This window comes from Equus caballus, chromosome 8 (genome assembly GCF_041296265.1).
Source record: "Equus caballus isolate H_3958 breed thoroughbred chromosome 8, TB-T2T, whole genome shotgun sequence".
In the NCBI taxonomy this organism is placed as follows: Eukaryota; Metazoa; Chordata; class Mammalia; order Perissodactyla; family Equidae; genus Equus; species Equus caballus.
In genome coordinates, this window is record NC_091691.1 from 97,248,316 (window position 1) to 97,264,954 (window position 16,639).

The following is a 16,639-nucleotide window of genomic DNA, read 5'->3' on the forward strand; positions in this document are numbered from 1 at the left end:
CAATGAGCTATTATGGAAGCTACAGTAGGAGCAGGGCTTCCAGAAAGAAGAGAAGTTTAAGCTAAGACATTTCTATGGGTAGGAGTTAGTAGTGTGAACTGGAAGTAAAAGAGTGGTCTAGGCAGAGGACAATGTGTGTGAGAAGACCCAGAGGAAGGCACGATAACTCTGAGGAACTAAAGAAGGTCAGTAAGGCTGGAATGCAAGGAGGAAGGAGTAGTGAGAGATGTGTCTGGACAGAAGGAACTGGTTATTTGGGGTTGGAGGAAGGCAAGACTGGAGACAGGGACATCGGTTAGGAGGCTGGGGTAGAATGACGGAGAGAAGGAAACTGATTAAGAAATATTTAGGAAGTAGAACTAATTAGGGATTAACTGATATGGTGGAAGCTTAGATCACTGATGTTGTATCTTTCTCTTTTCTAATAGAAGTGCTTAGTGCTATAAATGTCCCTCAAAGCACTGCTTTAGCTGTATCCCACAATTTTGACATGTGTTTTCATTTTCATTTGGTTTAAAATAATATCAGATTTCTATTTAGAAGCTTGATGTTTAATTTCCTAATATCTGTGGTCTTTTCAAATCTCTTTCTGTTGTCACTTTCTGGTTTAATTCCACTGTGGTCATTCATTTTAAATTTATTGAGACTTGTTTCACAGCCCAGTATGTGGTCTCTGTACTGAGCCACCCCAAGCCTCGTTGATTCCTTTCCTTTTTTGTCTGAACTTACCTTGCTCTGCCTGACATTTCCTTCTTATTTCTCTTTTTCTTTCTCAATGGTCTCTCCTCCAGTGCAGAGGAGGTCAGGCCTGTGTGGATTTCCTGCAGTCTGCAGGTCTTTTCGCAACACTGCCTGTGAGGAACTATGCACCAACTCCACAAAAAAAAAGCAATAAAATATTGGCACATTGTAGTGCAAATCTATATTTGGGAAAGAAAATTAAAGAATCACAATCTGCAGAAATGTGACTCTGACCACAATAATTACAACCTTTACATCATCATGCAGAGGAGTTTGGCTCCTTGGAGCCAGATCCACATAGTTTCAAATATCTCCTTCCCAGAAGAGGGTTTCTCCCCATTGGGGTGGCTTCCCAGAAGAAAGAGACATCCAGCTTCAAAGATAACTTCAACCTCTTAGCTCTGAAGAGGCAGAAAATTGCAGAAACTTTAAAATTATAACTTTTCTCCATTCTCTCTTCATCAAGCGTTCATCTATCTATCTGTCTATCTATCTATCTATCTATCAAATAGTGTATATGTAAAAAGTCATATATACATACTTGTATATATATATATATACACGTAGATATATCTCTTGGTATCTGGTCTCACTCAGGGTCATCATGTTTATTACTATCATTCAGTGAGGAAGATAATCATGTATTGGACTGGGAACATGAACGGGAATTGTAGATTCTGCTTTGCTTTCCATAAGCAGTTAGAACATAAAAATAACCCCTGAATCCCGGTGGGTGCCTACTGGTATCTAATGCCAGCTCCTAATGCCTCTAGCTTCAGCCCTTTTCTAACTGTAATAGCGTCTGGAAAGTGATTGTTCAACTTTGTTCTTACGACACAGGGGTTCTAGTAAGTTTTGAGACACTGGTCATTTCTCTTGCTGCAGATATGGAATCCTCTTTAATCCTCAGGAAACACTGTACACTTCCCTGCCTTGTGAACTAACAGTCAAAGGAACAGTTGATGAAAATAAGTGAAGAAATTCTGGAGTTGGTAGTTTGAATTCCTGTAAGTCCTTAAGGTCTCAAATTCTAGGGAACTTACAGTATTTAAAGGGAAGAAAAGAAGGAGTAATTTTTTCTGTCATTCAGAGTTTTGCACTTTCAAAGAGGCAGTCACATCGAGAAAGGGCTCTAATGAGTTAAGGAGTTGTGTGGTGGCCTGCAACCACGTTAATATAGAACAGCTTCGGGGCATTTTTTATTTGTTTGAAGTTTATTTCTTCTTAGGGTACTTGAAACCATGATGTCTACCCACACTCCTTAACTGGAAATTTTAGCCACATTTGTCCCTCATCTGAGAAGATCATGTCGTGCATCTGTCTGTTGACATCTTGAGAAGTTCTGTTCTAGCAATCGTCCTCACATTTTATTTTATTTCTTCATCAGGCTCCAATTTTGAATTCCGCAAGTCCGGATTTAACAACAGCCTAATGAGAGAAGATGTTCGCATTTCTCTAGTCTCTCTAATGAGTATTGGAAACCTCCACATCCTATGAGGCTGCCAAACCAGGGCAACCACAGCTCAGCTTCTCTCCAAATGAGTGTCTGCCGCCCTCCTTAGACTATTGGCCCAGCTCACGCAACACCACCCAGCAGTCACCAGCTGCCAAAGGTCGCCATGGTCCCAGCCACAATCACAGAGGACTTTTACTCAAGTTTTCTAAAATAAGATCGTTATATAAATGTCATGGCCAACCACACTCACAGTTCAGAGTTCTTAATTTTAGTCTGCGTTTGTACCTTAAAAGTTTCTACTGGCTTTCTGTGGAGCAATACTCATCTGTTCTCTGGATGGATTTGCTAGTTTCCATGGCACAAGATAAGATTTTGTAGGAGTCATATAGTTTATTCTAAGATGATGACGTAGAAGAAAGCCAGAAAAGAATATGTTTCCAGAAAGCATTGGTGGAAATTATTGTCTAGACGCTGGGGTTCAGCCATGATGCCGTTAAGTCTGTTGCCTCAGCCCCGGACGACAAAGAGGCATCCGCCCAAAATGCTCATGGCACTAAGGTTGAGAGACCTGAGCGAGAGGAACAGGTGTATTTCTTCACCATCATCTCCCAGGGCTTACAGCATGGCAAGAGTTACATTTTTCTAACCCAGAGTTACAGAAAAATGGGGCCTATTCTACAGGATGTATTTACATGGGGAAAAAATAACTCTGACACACAGCATACCTAATATAGACTCATGGGTGGTGCAGATAATTAGCGCTGTAGGAGTTTAGAGGACAAAGATGCCTCCTAGGATCCTCTGGGATAGTTGGAGAAGACTTCTCTGTGAACTCGAGGCTTGAGGAGTGCCTTGGAAAATGGGTAGGAGAGGGAAAAGGGCATTTGCAAGCGTGATGTCAGAAAGTCACAGCTACCTTTTCGGGCAGAGAGTGGCCCAGGTTGACTGGAGTGGGGGTAGGTGATGAGAAGTTGTAGGAGTTAAGGTTATACTGGTGGGTTGAGGTCCAATGAGGGGGGGCCTTAAATGGGCTTTGGATTTTATTCATAGTGATTATATGATAATTAGTGAGCATTCAGGAAATTTTTTAAATAAATGGTAAGGGGAAGAAGGAAGACGTGCATTTCAAATTCCTTTCCCCCACAATTGTGTGGCTTCTAAGGATTTTGTTTCACACATCTGCCACCTTCCCTCTAGCCACAGAAAAGTGGATATTGTCATGCTACAAGTGAGAGATGACAGTGTAGAAAAACATAAAGCAGATATTTTCAACAGTGGGAGCCAACAGCAGGGAACCATACATCCCCGGTATCCTATAGTCACTCATTCAACAGATATTCATTGAGGGCCTACTGGGTACAAGGTCCTTTGAACACTGGTCCATTATGGAATCGTAATTCCAGGCAAGAGTTAACCTGAAATGTAATCCAGGGCCTCAATAGAGGCCCTCAGTAATCTTGAGGACAAATGAACCAATGACTCGAGTGAGCTCCCAGAGCCGCAAGAGGAAAAGATAAAGTCTGGTGTTCCTGCCTGCAGCTGGAAGACACGGACAAACCAGGGCCAGGACCACAGGCCAGCAGAGGGGAGCTTTAAGGTTGTCCCCGTGCAAGGAGTTATCATCACCATGCCCCAGTGTGACTGTCTTCCTTCCTTCAATGGTACTGTTGGTGTTTGTTCAAGGCTGGATACAAGTCATTCCAGGCCTGCCTCTCAGCCCCAGCTCGTCTGCATTCCGGCAGGTCTGTGGTGGTTGCTGTCTGACCATAGAGCATGAAAATCACAAGGGTCACACGGTCCCCTCTGAGAATGAACTAACTTGGCAACAAGTGCGTGTGAGCTCCCTTCTGCGGAACTGTTTTCAGACAAGGACGAGCTTCTTGCACGAGGTCAAAAAGGCCATGCTCGTCAGAAACAGCTCCAAAAGCGGCTTAATATAAACGGAGGCATGGTGCCCTCCTCACGCTGTGGGCACTCACCCTGGGAAGAAGGGAGGAAGAGGAAATGCGGCTCAAGGGTCGCGAGAGCTTTGGCTTTGGCTTTGGGGAGTAAAGTAAACAGGAAACCATTTCTAAACCCTCCTTGTTTCCGAGGTGCCTGCTCCTAAGGGCTTGTCAGCCGGGGCCCCCACTGGTTTGGAGGGGCAGCTGGCGAAAGGGGGAGGTGCGGGCGTGGTGGGTGACGAATGGGCCGTTATTAGAAACACCAGCGGTTCTGTTCCCTTCTGGACTCAGGCTGGCGACCAGATTCAACATGTCGCTTTATACACGAACCCACCTCAAACCTGCTCCCAGTTGTGCTGCCCAACCTTCTCCATTCCCACCGCTCAGCAGCCTTCCTTATTGACGTCTCAGTCCAGGGCCATAACCCAGAAGTCACTTTACGTTTTTAGAAAGTTTCATTTGGGTTTAGACTCAGTCACATTCATTTTAAGATGTGAATCTCAGGTTTGCTTCAGAGCCCTCTCCTCCCACAATGCAGCTAGAACCGTGGCCCAAGAGGATTTGCATGTTGTGTCTATGCATGTGTGTGTGCATGTGTGTGTGCGTGTACGTGTTTGGGGGAGGGGTGGTGGGGAAAGTGGGGGCCATTCTGTTCTTCCCCCAGCAGTCCCCCTCCTGGCTTGCTCTCTGAGAGGGTGTCAGGGTGGACAAGAGGGGAAGAGACAAAGCCTGTGTCCTTTGTGTGGCCCGAAAAGCAGCCCCTCCCCTCCTGGCTGATCATGAGGGCAACTGCAGCCGGTCGTCAGAGGGCCATGCACTGGCAGCTGCCGGCAGCTGTGTGCGTCCAGCAGGGCCTGGGGGAGGCTGCTGCCCCACACGGCCAGCCTCTGACCGCCTGGTGCAGAGGGCCAGGGAAGCCGGCAGCTTCTACCAGCCCCACTGTCCCCGCCTTCAGGAGCTGGAGCCTCAGGAGAGTGTATAATATTACATAGGTTATAGTATTACATATTATGTATTGTACATAATATAGCATACCAACAGATAGCTGTATATAATTATAGCATATTAGATAATGTATATAAAATCAATTTATAACCTGTAGACAACAGACAGATTCCTTCCTCTCAGTTTACCCGCTGCCTCAGTTCTGACTCTCACCACATTCTACTTGGATTGCAGCAAACTGGCTCACAGATCTCTAGTCCAGTGCTCCAAGCCCAATCCCTTGTTATGCTTCAGGCTGACATTGCCATTTCCCAGACTGACGGCCGGGACGACTCCTCCGGAGCTTTCACGGGATCACGCAAAGGTTTTGGCTTCACCTGCCAGCCTCTCTTCCCTCTGCCTTCCCCCACTGCCTGCCCCCTGATTCTGACCACAGGGATGAGCTGGCTGCCTTCTCTCCCGGTCCCTCTGTGAATCTTCCTCTCCTCCCGCGTGTCCGCTCATTTCCGTGGAGCCGGATGCGCTGTCCATCATGTCAAGTTCACTCAGCCTTGTTGTCTCCCTCCCTGGTCATCAGCTTCTTGAAGGCAGATCCTGGTCCTTGACTTTTTTTGCACCCAGCACAAAGTGAGCAAATATTAAAAGAACTTCAGAAATCCTGATATGAATTGCTTTTAGATATGTCATTTATTATTTGTGTTAATTCAACCAGCCACAAGAAGCATGGTATCGATCACCGTGTAAATGAGCCAGCCACTCTCCTTTTATTGACAGTTTGCAGCCCACATGAGGCCTGTTCTCAGAATGAACAACTATGACAAGGGACTATAATGGGGCAGTTTGTGACAGGGGCTGGAGGTGCGATTGGATGAACAAACTATGAAGTTGTGCGTGTCCTCCAAACACTTCTGTGTTGTCTGTGTCCTGTGTTCGGATCTTTCTTATTAACCAAGATTATAAATAAGATGTTAGATATAAATATGTTGGCGTACCCACGAGGCGAGGCCAGTAGAATGTTAATCAGCACCAGATACAAAGAGGTCGGGAAGCCTTTCAAATTCCTGGCTCAGAGAACCAGAAAATGTCCCTGGCCCCTGGGCCTGCCTGGACCAGTTTAAGCAGATGGACGTGCTGCCCAAGGTGGCAGGAAAAGAGCCGTTGAAGCCATGTGGCTGCAGTGTCGCTAGGAGACAGGGTCAGGATTTCATAAATGGAAATGCGAGAGCAGATTCAGAAACTGGAACATCCGGTCAGCGGGGAGGGAAATGGTAGGATTCACACGCAATGTTTCAGAACACAACATGTCTACTGCATGAGTTGAGGGCCGTCTATGCTGTGCAACTCCAGCACAGGTCAGAGAGGCTGGGTGGCACCTCAAACGGGTGCACAAAATTCAAGCCGTGTGGACCCACTGCGGGTCCCAACAGAACAGGCCTGAAGGTGCCTTCCTGTTTCTGTTGATTAGTGTATCTGCGTAAGCAACGGTCATCAGAGCAGCCTGCACCTTCGTGATGGTGTTTCCTAAAACCAGAGTGTTTGCTCTTCTTTTGTCAAATTTAGTTTGGGAATCCCCAACAGAATATAATTACTGAATCTGACTTTCAGTCTGAGGGTGCCAATTTGGAGTTGGAGCTCTGGGCACAGAGTTTAGGGGGGCACCGACCATTTTTCTGCCAGAAAAGCAATGGAAGTGACACAGCTGGGCTCTCCAGCGAGGGTGCCTGTCAAGTTCACGCACAGCACACCAAGCTGCCATCCCCAGCTTGGCAGCAAGACCAAGGCTTCGGAAGTCTGTTCCCCAGCACAGGGTGGGCCTGCCCTCCATACAAACGATGCTTACTGTTCCTTTCCTGCCCTTCATCGTGACAGAGTCTGAACCTTGTAAGGAAAGGCCAGGCCTATGATTTCCACAGTTTCTTAGGATTTAATTCGTGCCAAAGTCTGTTCCTGTAGTAAAATTGGCTTTTTCCAAGAAGCATGTGCTCAGCTTCTTGCAAAGAAACTTAGTTCCTCCTCCATTCATCATCTGACACCCACCAACAAATTCTTCCCCCTTATTTTTGACCTTCCTGCTCTGCTCCCCCAGCCCCGGTAATTCATCTTTGACTCTCACCCGTGTTCCTAGACAGTGAGGAGAAGGAATGAATCCAAGCGCAGCCCACCCAGATTCTGTTAGACAGTCAGAGATAACCAGGCCCCAGGACTGCAGGGAGCAGTGCATAAACTTACACAGAATCCACCCCAGGGCCCCAAACTGTCAGCCTGGGCGCCCAGGGCACTGGGGAGCAGAGGGCTGTGGTGAACCAGCCTCGAGAGAACCCGCTTCCTCCACACCGGGCGATGGGCCTCTTAGAGCACAGACAGCGTGCTTCTTGGTTATCGCGTGTTCCAACTGTTCTTTTAGTTAGATATAAAAACCACAAAGAGCGGAAGGTTTAGCATTTTGGGTTGGACTATTCTGATTTGCTAAATGAAACCACCAGGAATTATCTAAGGGAAAAATATCCATTTTGAACAAGTTAAGCATCTAATACAGTTTCTATAAATATTTGTTGAGTAAATATGTGCTTTGTGTAAAATACTATGTAAGCCATATAATGCATTACAGTCAGTTTGGAAAATGAACAGGAAAAAGTGACTCATAATCCCACCACCACAACACAACTATTATGGTGTCTGTGGGTTTTCTTTTTATTCTTATATGCATTTTATATTGTTCTCATCATCATGTTCTGCTATTCTTGCAGTTTGATTTTTTTCCAACCTAACTTGATATGGTGACCAGTGTCCTATGTGACCTGTGTAATCGACATGAGGACAATTTTAATGACTGCCACATTCTCAGATTTCCTTGTGAGGACCCTCCATAATTCACTCATCTCTCCCTAATGTCGGGCGTTTGTGTTGCTTGCAGTTTTTGCCATTTTACACAACACTGTGGTGAACATCTTGCTGCATATAGCTTGGGTAATAACTTGTATCACCAAGGTGACACGGCTGAAGAAAATTTGTGTTTCGTGATGCTTGTCATCATGATAACAAGCTCTTAGGTAATATATTAAAGAGAGAGAAAGACATTTCAAATGACAGTAAATCAAATAAAAACCCTCATATGAGTAATGCTACGATATAGCAAAACTGCGTTAATTCAGATTAACAGTCTTCCTGGAACTATTTGGCTTTCACGCTAAGTGTGTACATAATTTTGATGTTAATAAGAACTAGGAGACAAAACGAAAACCTGTATCCAAATGACCTCGAAGTTGTCTAAACAAAGCGTTCATAATTCATCACGACAATAGTACTACCATGGATTGAATAGTTCCAGGATATCGCCAGTTCGTTCAAATCTTACCGTCTTCGGGGCATCCGTGGAACTGGAGAATGTGAGGAGCTTCCAAGACTGGAAGTGAAAACTGCCCCAGGACTAGGCAATGTGCTCATCGCTGTGGAGCTGAACCCAGCGTCATCTTATCCCAGCGGCACTCTCCCTCCCTGTTCCAGAATGTCTTTCCCCTTCCCCTCGATGATTTACAGGGTCCACATGGCTCTCAGCATAACCCGATGACTTATTGGTGCTGTCTCTGGGCGTGGCTCAAGCCCCACGGCGTGTGTTACAGCCAGAATCCTCAACACTTGTGGGCAGATGTCAACCGAGATGAGATGCCCAGACCTTACAAGCCAGAAACGGGAGGGGACCTCCCAGGGCAAAGGGCAAAGTTTGGGAAAACAGTTTTATCCTGGTATTCCCACTACTATTCCCTTGCACCCTGAATAGAACAGAAGGCACATGCTCACGCTGGAAGGGCTAAAAGAAGAAGAAGATCATGTGGGGGCTGGCCCCATGGCCTAGTGGTTAAGTTCAGCACCCTCTACTTCAGTGGCCAGGGCTCAGTTCCTGGGCTCAGACCTATACCTCTTGTTGGTGGCCATGCTGTGGTGGTGACCCATATACAAAATAGAGGAAGACTGGCACGGATTTTAGCTCAGCGCAAATCTTGCTCAGAAAAAAATAAGATCTGGTAGGTAGAAGGTTTTCTCTTGAGCAAGACAAGTTTTTGTCAAAATGTAGACTTTGAGATTGGCCTATAACCAACAGGCCAGGACTGCTGACAAGTAGCTGTTAGCATCATTCCTTTTACAGACAAGGAGGCAGGATAGCACTGCCCGCAAGCACACAGCCAGTGTGTGGAACCACGTCTGTCTGACTTCCACTGTCCTATGCTGCTGCTTTGTCATGAAAATTCTTGAAGGTACTGTGATGGTTAATTTTATGTGTCAACTTGACTGGATCAGGGGGTGCCCAGATACTTAGCTAAACGTCATTTCTGGGTGTGTCTGTGAGGGTGTTTCTGGATGAGATTAGCATCTGAGGGTGGACTCCATAGAAGGGACTGCCCTCCCCAAAGCAGGTGGGCAGCATCCAGTCCACTGGGGATCCGAAGAGAACAAAAAGGTGGAGGAAGAGAGGATTCTCTCTCTCTCTGCCTGCTGACCTGGGACAGCTCGTCTCATCTTCTCCTGCCTCTGGGCTGGGACTGACACCATCGGTTCTTCTGGTTCTCAGGCCTTTGCACCCAGGCTGGAACTACACCACCAGCTTCCCTGGGTCTACAACTTGCATATGGCAGATCATGAGACTACTCAGCCTCCAGAGTTGCGTGAACCATATTCCTCACAATAAATTTCCGTGTGTGTGTATAATAGGATGTATATATCCTGTTGGTTCTGTTCTTTGGATGCTGACTAATATAGCACCTTTCTTCAAAAGAGTTCTGAGGGGGCCAGCCCTGTGGCGGAGTGGTTAAGTTCGTGTGCTCCGCTTCGGCGGCCCAGAGTTCTGGGTTCAGATCGTGGGTGGGGACATGGTACCACTTGTCAGGCCACACTGAGGCGGCATCCCACATAGCAGAACCAGAGGCACTCACGACTAAATATGCAACTATGTACTGGGTGGCTTTGGGGAGAAGAAAAGAAGAAAAAAAGAAGATTGGCAACAGATGTTAGCTCAAGTACTAATCTTTAAAAAAAAAAGTTTTGAGTTCTTTCATGAAAGTTTCACATTTATTTCCACTCTATCCTATAAGAGGAATTGTAAACGTGTCCTACACATCCCGATTTACAGGGAGGTGAGACAGCACACAGGTAAGCTCCAGCCCAGGGTGACGTAGCTGGCCACAGCCCTCTCATCGTCAGAGTTGATGCTTCTGCTGCCTCTGACAGGGCTGTCCGTTCTCCCCACAGCCTGGCACAGAACAGCCCCCTGCCCTGCCCTGCCCAGTGTAAGGACCTGCCCTTACCCCAGTTGAGAGCCTTACACTTTCCCCTTTACACGGAGCTTACAAGCTGAGGTTGCCAGTTCTCATAATTTCAGAAACTCAAACGCACTTCATTGTTTGTGAAACACTTTTAATTGTGTCCCACAATCACACAAAGAGCAGGAAAATGCCCAGAGCAGGGAGAGGGGCGGGCAGAACAAAGGAAGTGTCAGAGATCTCCCAAATCATTAATGTTTCTAAATGTCCACAAAGCTGTTTTGTTTCCTTTTGTTTTGTTTTTGCCCTTGAAGTTGGGCATGACCATCCCAAAGACACCAAGCTAAAATATGAGGGGGATATAGAAGTGGGCATATTGACAAAATTCCCACATGTTGTGAGGGATGGGGGTGGTGGCCAAGGAGACAAGTCCTGGTGCCCAAGCTGAAGGGCGAGGCAGGGGTGGGAGAGGGAGGAAGGGAACCCTTCTCACTCCAGTGAATTAACTGTGACACTTTACCATTGTGTGGCTTCAGATGATTATTCCTCATGCATTACTGAAACCCGGAAGACAGGAGACGGCACACCCAGGTTCCACATGCCCTCCGACTGGCTGGAGTGGCTGCTCAGGGGTGCGGACTCCCCTGAAACCCCTTGGCCCTGCCTGGGGCACAACCCATGCTCTGTGCTCTCACCCCCTTGCTCTCCTTGGGTCTTCCTGCCCCTTTCTGAGCCTTTCCACACTCCTGGCCTCCCTGCACTTCCTTCCTCTCCCATGCCTGCCTTGCCCTTCAACTTGGACCCCAGGACTTGTCTCCTTGGTGCCCCCAGGCATCCTCCCACCCACCGCCGTCTCTTGGCTCTGGCCATGCCTCTGCACGTGAGGCCCCTCCAGTCCTGCGCGGTGCTTCTTTGCACTCGCAGATTTACCAACGCCCTCAAGGCAAGGAGTCCACACTGATGTCAGCTTTCTAAAGGGACTGCTGGGGACCACCAAAGTGTCACCCAACCCGGAAGTGGGTTTGCCTTCCTGAACTTAACCCAGGTGAGAGACCAGCTCAGGGAGGCCAGGGTCCTGCATTCAGGACATATTGATTGGCACCTTGTTATGTGACATACTCCAGGACACAGTGGCAACAAGGCTTACGTGGATCCTTCCCTCAGAGCTGACAGTCTGGCAGCCCCTGGTCCTTGTGCAGGTTGCATCACTGCCGGGGCAGGTGGGGAGTTTGTGCCTGGATACCACTGGTCGGGGGGAGTCATGGACAGTACAGCTGAGGCCAGGAGAGATCAAGTCCACTCCTCCACGTGCAGAGTGGGTAACTGGAGCCTGGAAGTCAACGTCGCAGCTGGGGTTTGCCCAAGATCGCTCAGAGAGGCCCTGGGAAAGCAAGGACTGGAAACTGGGCCTCCTGACTGCGTACTGGGGTCTCCCCGCCCCAGAGCCTGCTCAGGCCCACAGTCTAACCCCAGGAGCACCAGGCACTCGCTTCTGGACCGACTTGGGCTCCAGACGCGTGCTGGGGAAGAAGGAGGGACAGATCCCCACCCCGGGAGAAAAGGAACGAAAGAAAAGATCTTTAAGACTCTAATGTAATATTTTCTTATTTCTTAGATGTGGAAGATGTTTGCCCAGTTCCAGATCTCTGGGCACATTCTCAAGAAACACTGCTAAACTCATATCTATTACGAGAGCTCTCAGGGAGAGTGCCGGCGAGTACTTAGCATTCCAGCTTACATCTCATGGTCTCACGTTCCCCAACTTGAAATGCCGCAGTTAATGTATCAACATTAAAAACGCAGCACTCAAGGTATTTGCTAATGTTTAATTTAATCTTACATTTCTCTGGCGTGTGGAGAAATCAGGAGCCCGGGGAGAATAATGATTAGCAAGCATTTGTGCCTTAAAGCGCCCTGCATTTGCAAGTGCTTTAAGATATTTATTTCTCAGCATGTCTCTGGTGAAAAGGGGGCTCTGCTTCCACAAAAGTTAAGCCAGGTAATTTCCACAGAGTCATATTGTAGGTGGGAGGGAGATCCGAACTCTTGAAGTTTTCAATCCAGGTTCATCTGCTCGTGTAAAATTTAGGGGGGCACTTCCTCAGCACAAAGCTGAGTACAGAGCTGTTATCAACTATTACCCTCTGCAGCTTTCCACCCCATGAACAGCCAAGGAAGGGAACCCTTCACCCTGGTAGACTTCCCTACATGGAAGGTACAAACCGCCTGTATCCTTTTTCTCTGACGTGGTAAATCCCAACTTCCTCATCCTTTTTCATCTCATTCCATAAGATTAAAATAATTTTGTTTAGAGGGCCGTATTCTGTTAAGTGATAAAAGGCATCCTGTGCAACAGCGTGACTCTTTCCCTTCCCATGTGCCATCATGACAGCTGCTGGGCTCAGGGATGCCCTGGCAGGCGGCCCCTGAGTGAAAGCGTTTCTCAGTCTCCCGTATTTTAAAAAGGTGAGGTGATGCTCCACAGAAAGGAATGCGTTGCTGAGGGTGGAATTTCACGTATCCGCAGCGGGGGGAGGACGGGAAGAGGAATCCTGTTCTTGAATCTCTCGACTCAGACATTGGGAAGATGACAGGGGCTCGCACAGACTAGACTCCACGATTGCGCACAGGAGGATGGTGCTCCGAGTTGTAAGTCTGGACTGGGACCTGCATCTCTTACAAGCTCCCAGGCGATGCTGCAAGGACCAGGCCACAGAGAACCGCTGGGCTGGGCGTGTCTTTGTGCAGTGACCTCAGCAGTTGTAGAAGCTTCTAAACCTGGCTTCCCTCATGTCTCACTATGTCGTCAAGCACCAGACTGGACCCGTGGTGTGCGCTGCGATCCCCACTCCCGCCTCATATTTTCTGTTTATTGTATTTAAAGTAATTAAACGAAATCATTTAAGGGAAGAAAGCTTTTAAGGTGAAAAAGAGACTGCTTTTGGGTTTGTTTCTAAAGAAAATTCCTGGACTTTGAAACCGCCCCTCTAAGACGGGATAGCATCCATACAGTCCTGCTGGGAATCTCGAGCCACCAAGCAACATGTTCTTTTTCGGTTTCCTAATCTTAAAATTCACATTCCCTAAACAGCCACTGAGCTTATCTTGTCTCTCCAGCCACAGCATTATGTCAGGGCTGTTATTTTCTAAGGCAAGAACACAGGGATATTAACGAGCCCAGTGTAAAAGAGGAAAGAGCTGGCAGACGAGAAATGATTTGAAGTTCTAGCACATTTCTGAGCTGAAGATAAGGCAGTTCCAGACTGCCCCGCTGCCACAAAACTACCTCCTGGCCTCGCCCCACAGCTGCATTTGGGGAATGAGCCAAAAGAAACATTTCCCCTCCGGTAGTGGTCCTCCTTGTCCCTTTCCTCTGGAAAGTTCTGGAGGTTTCTCATGCAATTACAAAACGTGAAAATGAGACGGAAGCTGCTAATAGAGAAGTCAAAATAAAAACGAAAGAAGGTGGAGGCAGAGACGTGGCTCTCTCAAGACAATGCCACCACCATTCTGTAGGGGAAAATCAATGGTCAAAAACAGCTTTTTATCAGACATAGTCAATTAACGCTTGACCAGCCACCCAGCCAGTGGATGTAGTGCCTGTGCTGGATGTAGGGTGGGGCGGGTGGAAACTAGAAGGATCAACACAGGCCTTGCCTTCAGGGTCTCACAGTGCACAGGGAGTCACAGTGCACAGGGAGTCACAGTGCACAGGGAGGGATGGTAGACAGAAGAATGGCCCCACAAAGATGCTACTGTCCTAATTCCCAGAAGCTGTGAAAATGTTACCTTATATGGCATAAAGTACTTTGCAGATATGATTGTTAAGGATCTTGAGATGGGGACATTATCTTGGAATTTTGGGGTGAGCCCAATGTCATCACAAGGGTCCTTCTAAGGGAAAGAGGGAAAGAGAAGGAGATGTGAGGGCAGGGGAAATCAGAGAGAGATGTGAAGATGGTGTGCTTCTGGCTTTGAAGATGGAGGAAAGAGCCATGAGCCAAGGAAAGCGGGTGGCCTCTAGAAGGTGGCAAAAGCAAGGAAACAGATTCCCCCCGGAGCCTTGAGAAGGAACACAATCCTGCTGACATCTTGACTTTGGTCTATAGGACCCATTTCAGATTTCTCCAGAACTGTGAGATAATAAATCTATGTTGTTTCAAGACCTTAAGTTTGTGCTAACTTGGCTACAGCAGCAAAAGGAAAGCAATACAGAGGGAAAGAGAACTCGAGAGAAACGTGGCACAGCCCGAGTCCCCCACCCCCTGACCCTGATCCAGGCCTGGGCACGGTAATCTGTCCTCACCTGCAGCAGAGGGACACTGACCCGGGTTTCCACGTGCAGTGTGAGCAGCCCTGCCCAAGGGCTTTCTTCACCACCAAAATGTGGAGTTGGCCCCTTCACTTCCATCTTTGATCACAAATCTTTAGCGACTCGTAGGGCCTTATGCTAACCTGGTAGACTAAATATTGTAGGAATTCTAGTACAGTGTTTTTCAGACTTTTCTCCCACTATGGAAAAGGGGTCTGAGAAACACCTCCTCCTTCAAGAAGCCACTTAGAATTCTCCATCAGGCTGGGCAAATAGGCCGTGTACAGCACCAGCAAGGAGGAATTGGGTTAGGGACAGAAAGATTTATTAACAAGGGACACTTTCCAATAATACTACGAATACTACATGCAGACAAGCCCTATATTAAGCATTCAGAACAGAAGACATTGATTTAAAGCCATTCACTGAATGAGCCAAAAATAACTGCCCAAGAGGTTTGGGATAAAGCCAATGCAAGCACAGAGCAAAGCCCACAAGGAGTACATGAAGCCTAGACAGACATTTGCTTCAAAATGGGGAGCTTACAGACCCATTGAAGTTGGTCCTCCTGTCCCACACCCTATTTAGAAGGGAACCAAAAAGGAGTAATGTACGGTCCCCAAGTGCAGGTCAAGAGGAATAAAGAGCTCCCAGCAGCTTGGCGCGGCCACGGTTCAGCCAGATTCCCGATGTGGCAAAGAGATCTCAGACTTCATTTCCTTTGGAGGCTGCAGTGGGAGGTGTGGCAACAGGAAGGAGGACCAGGTGTAATTGAGTTGAACTCTGCCCATCATTCATCCCACAAGTGTACCAGATGCTACATTGGGCAATGGGGATGCCCAGAAGCATGCAGCAGTTCTGTGCACCCCAGAACGCCACCACGTGAGGTGGCGAGGGGGGAGGGGGAGGGAGGGAGTGGAGTAGCTGGAAAGATGCAAGTCATTAATTATAATCTAAAATGTGGAAGAATGACTTGAGGCCCCACAAGGACATACTTGGTGAGCAGTTGGTGGTCTGGTCCTGCACGGCAGATGACCTGGCTGGAGTGTGCAGGCTGACAAAACTTTGAGAGCGGGTTGGGGGAGAGAGTGGCTGGTTAAGCTTAAGAGAAGGTTTGAAGGAAATGGGAGAGAAAGAATAGGGATGAAGTAGCTCCTACAGGGAAAAGAATCTTGGAGAAAGAACAGAAACGTTTGAAAGGCGATTTCAGGAATAGACGTGATTTGTGATATAACATCCTTCTCCAGCATTCAGTAAAATCAACACTACTCATCCATGCTTCTGGTGTCTGGGGGGAATTTGGGGGTGCAAAGACCTCCAAATGTATCATTAACATTCAATTGGGGCTACATATAACAGAAAAATCCAAAGTAAGAGTGTCTTGAATGACATAGACATGTATTCATCTCTCATGGAGAGGAAGTCCATAGGCGGTCCAAGGCTGGTATGACAGGTCCATAATGACAGGATCCAGTCTCCTTCAAGTGTTCTGCTCCACTATCCAAGCAGTGGCTTCCATACAGAAGAACACCTTCTTAGCCAAGATAGTTGCTAAAGCTCCAGTCATCACATCTGCCTCCCAGGCAGCTGGAACTAGGAAGGGTGAAGGGCAAAAAGGGTGCACCAAATCTTTTAATAAAATTAGGATTCTGTTATTAAGGAAGAGAATGGCCGTTGAGGCCCACGTGAGCGGTCTCTGACACACTTGGTCTGGCCTGAGGGTGGGAGAGGAGTGAAAGCAAGAAGGGCAGCCCAAGAATCCCCACGTGAGTTACTAACGTGACGAAGCTGCAGCGGGAGACAGGGAGCTCTGCGAGACCAGAAAGGCAAGTGGGGCTGATTCTGGCTGCTGGGCTCTGAGGGGCTTCCCGGGGGCTCACACTGGAATTGAGTCTTGAGACAGAAACGAGAGTCTGCCAGGTGAACGGGGGCTGCATTCCTGCAGAGAAACAACTAAAGAACACAAACTGGACGATGCTGTCCAGAC

At 47.6% G+C, this 16,639-nt stretch overlaps 1 protein-coding gene across 5 annotated transcripts in view; it reads left to right on the forward strand.

The window, feature by feature from the left end:
- Positions 1–2,442, forward strand: part of C8H18orf63 (chromosome 8 C18orf63 homolog) — a 47,239-nt gene extending 44,797 nt beyond the window's left edge. For all 5 annotated transcript variants that reach the window (XR_011441620.1, XR_011441621.1, XR_011441622.1 and 2 more), the window contains one exon: positions 2,129–2,442. The gene's annotated coding sequence lies outside the window, so the exon portion shown is untranslated. The remainder of the gene's footprint in view (positions 1–2,128) is intronic.
- Positions 2,443–16,639: the final 14,197 nt, after the last annotated feature.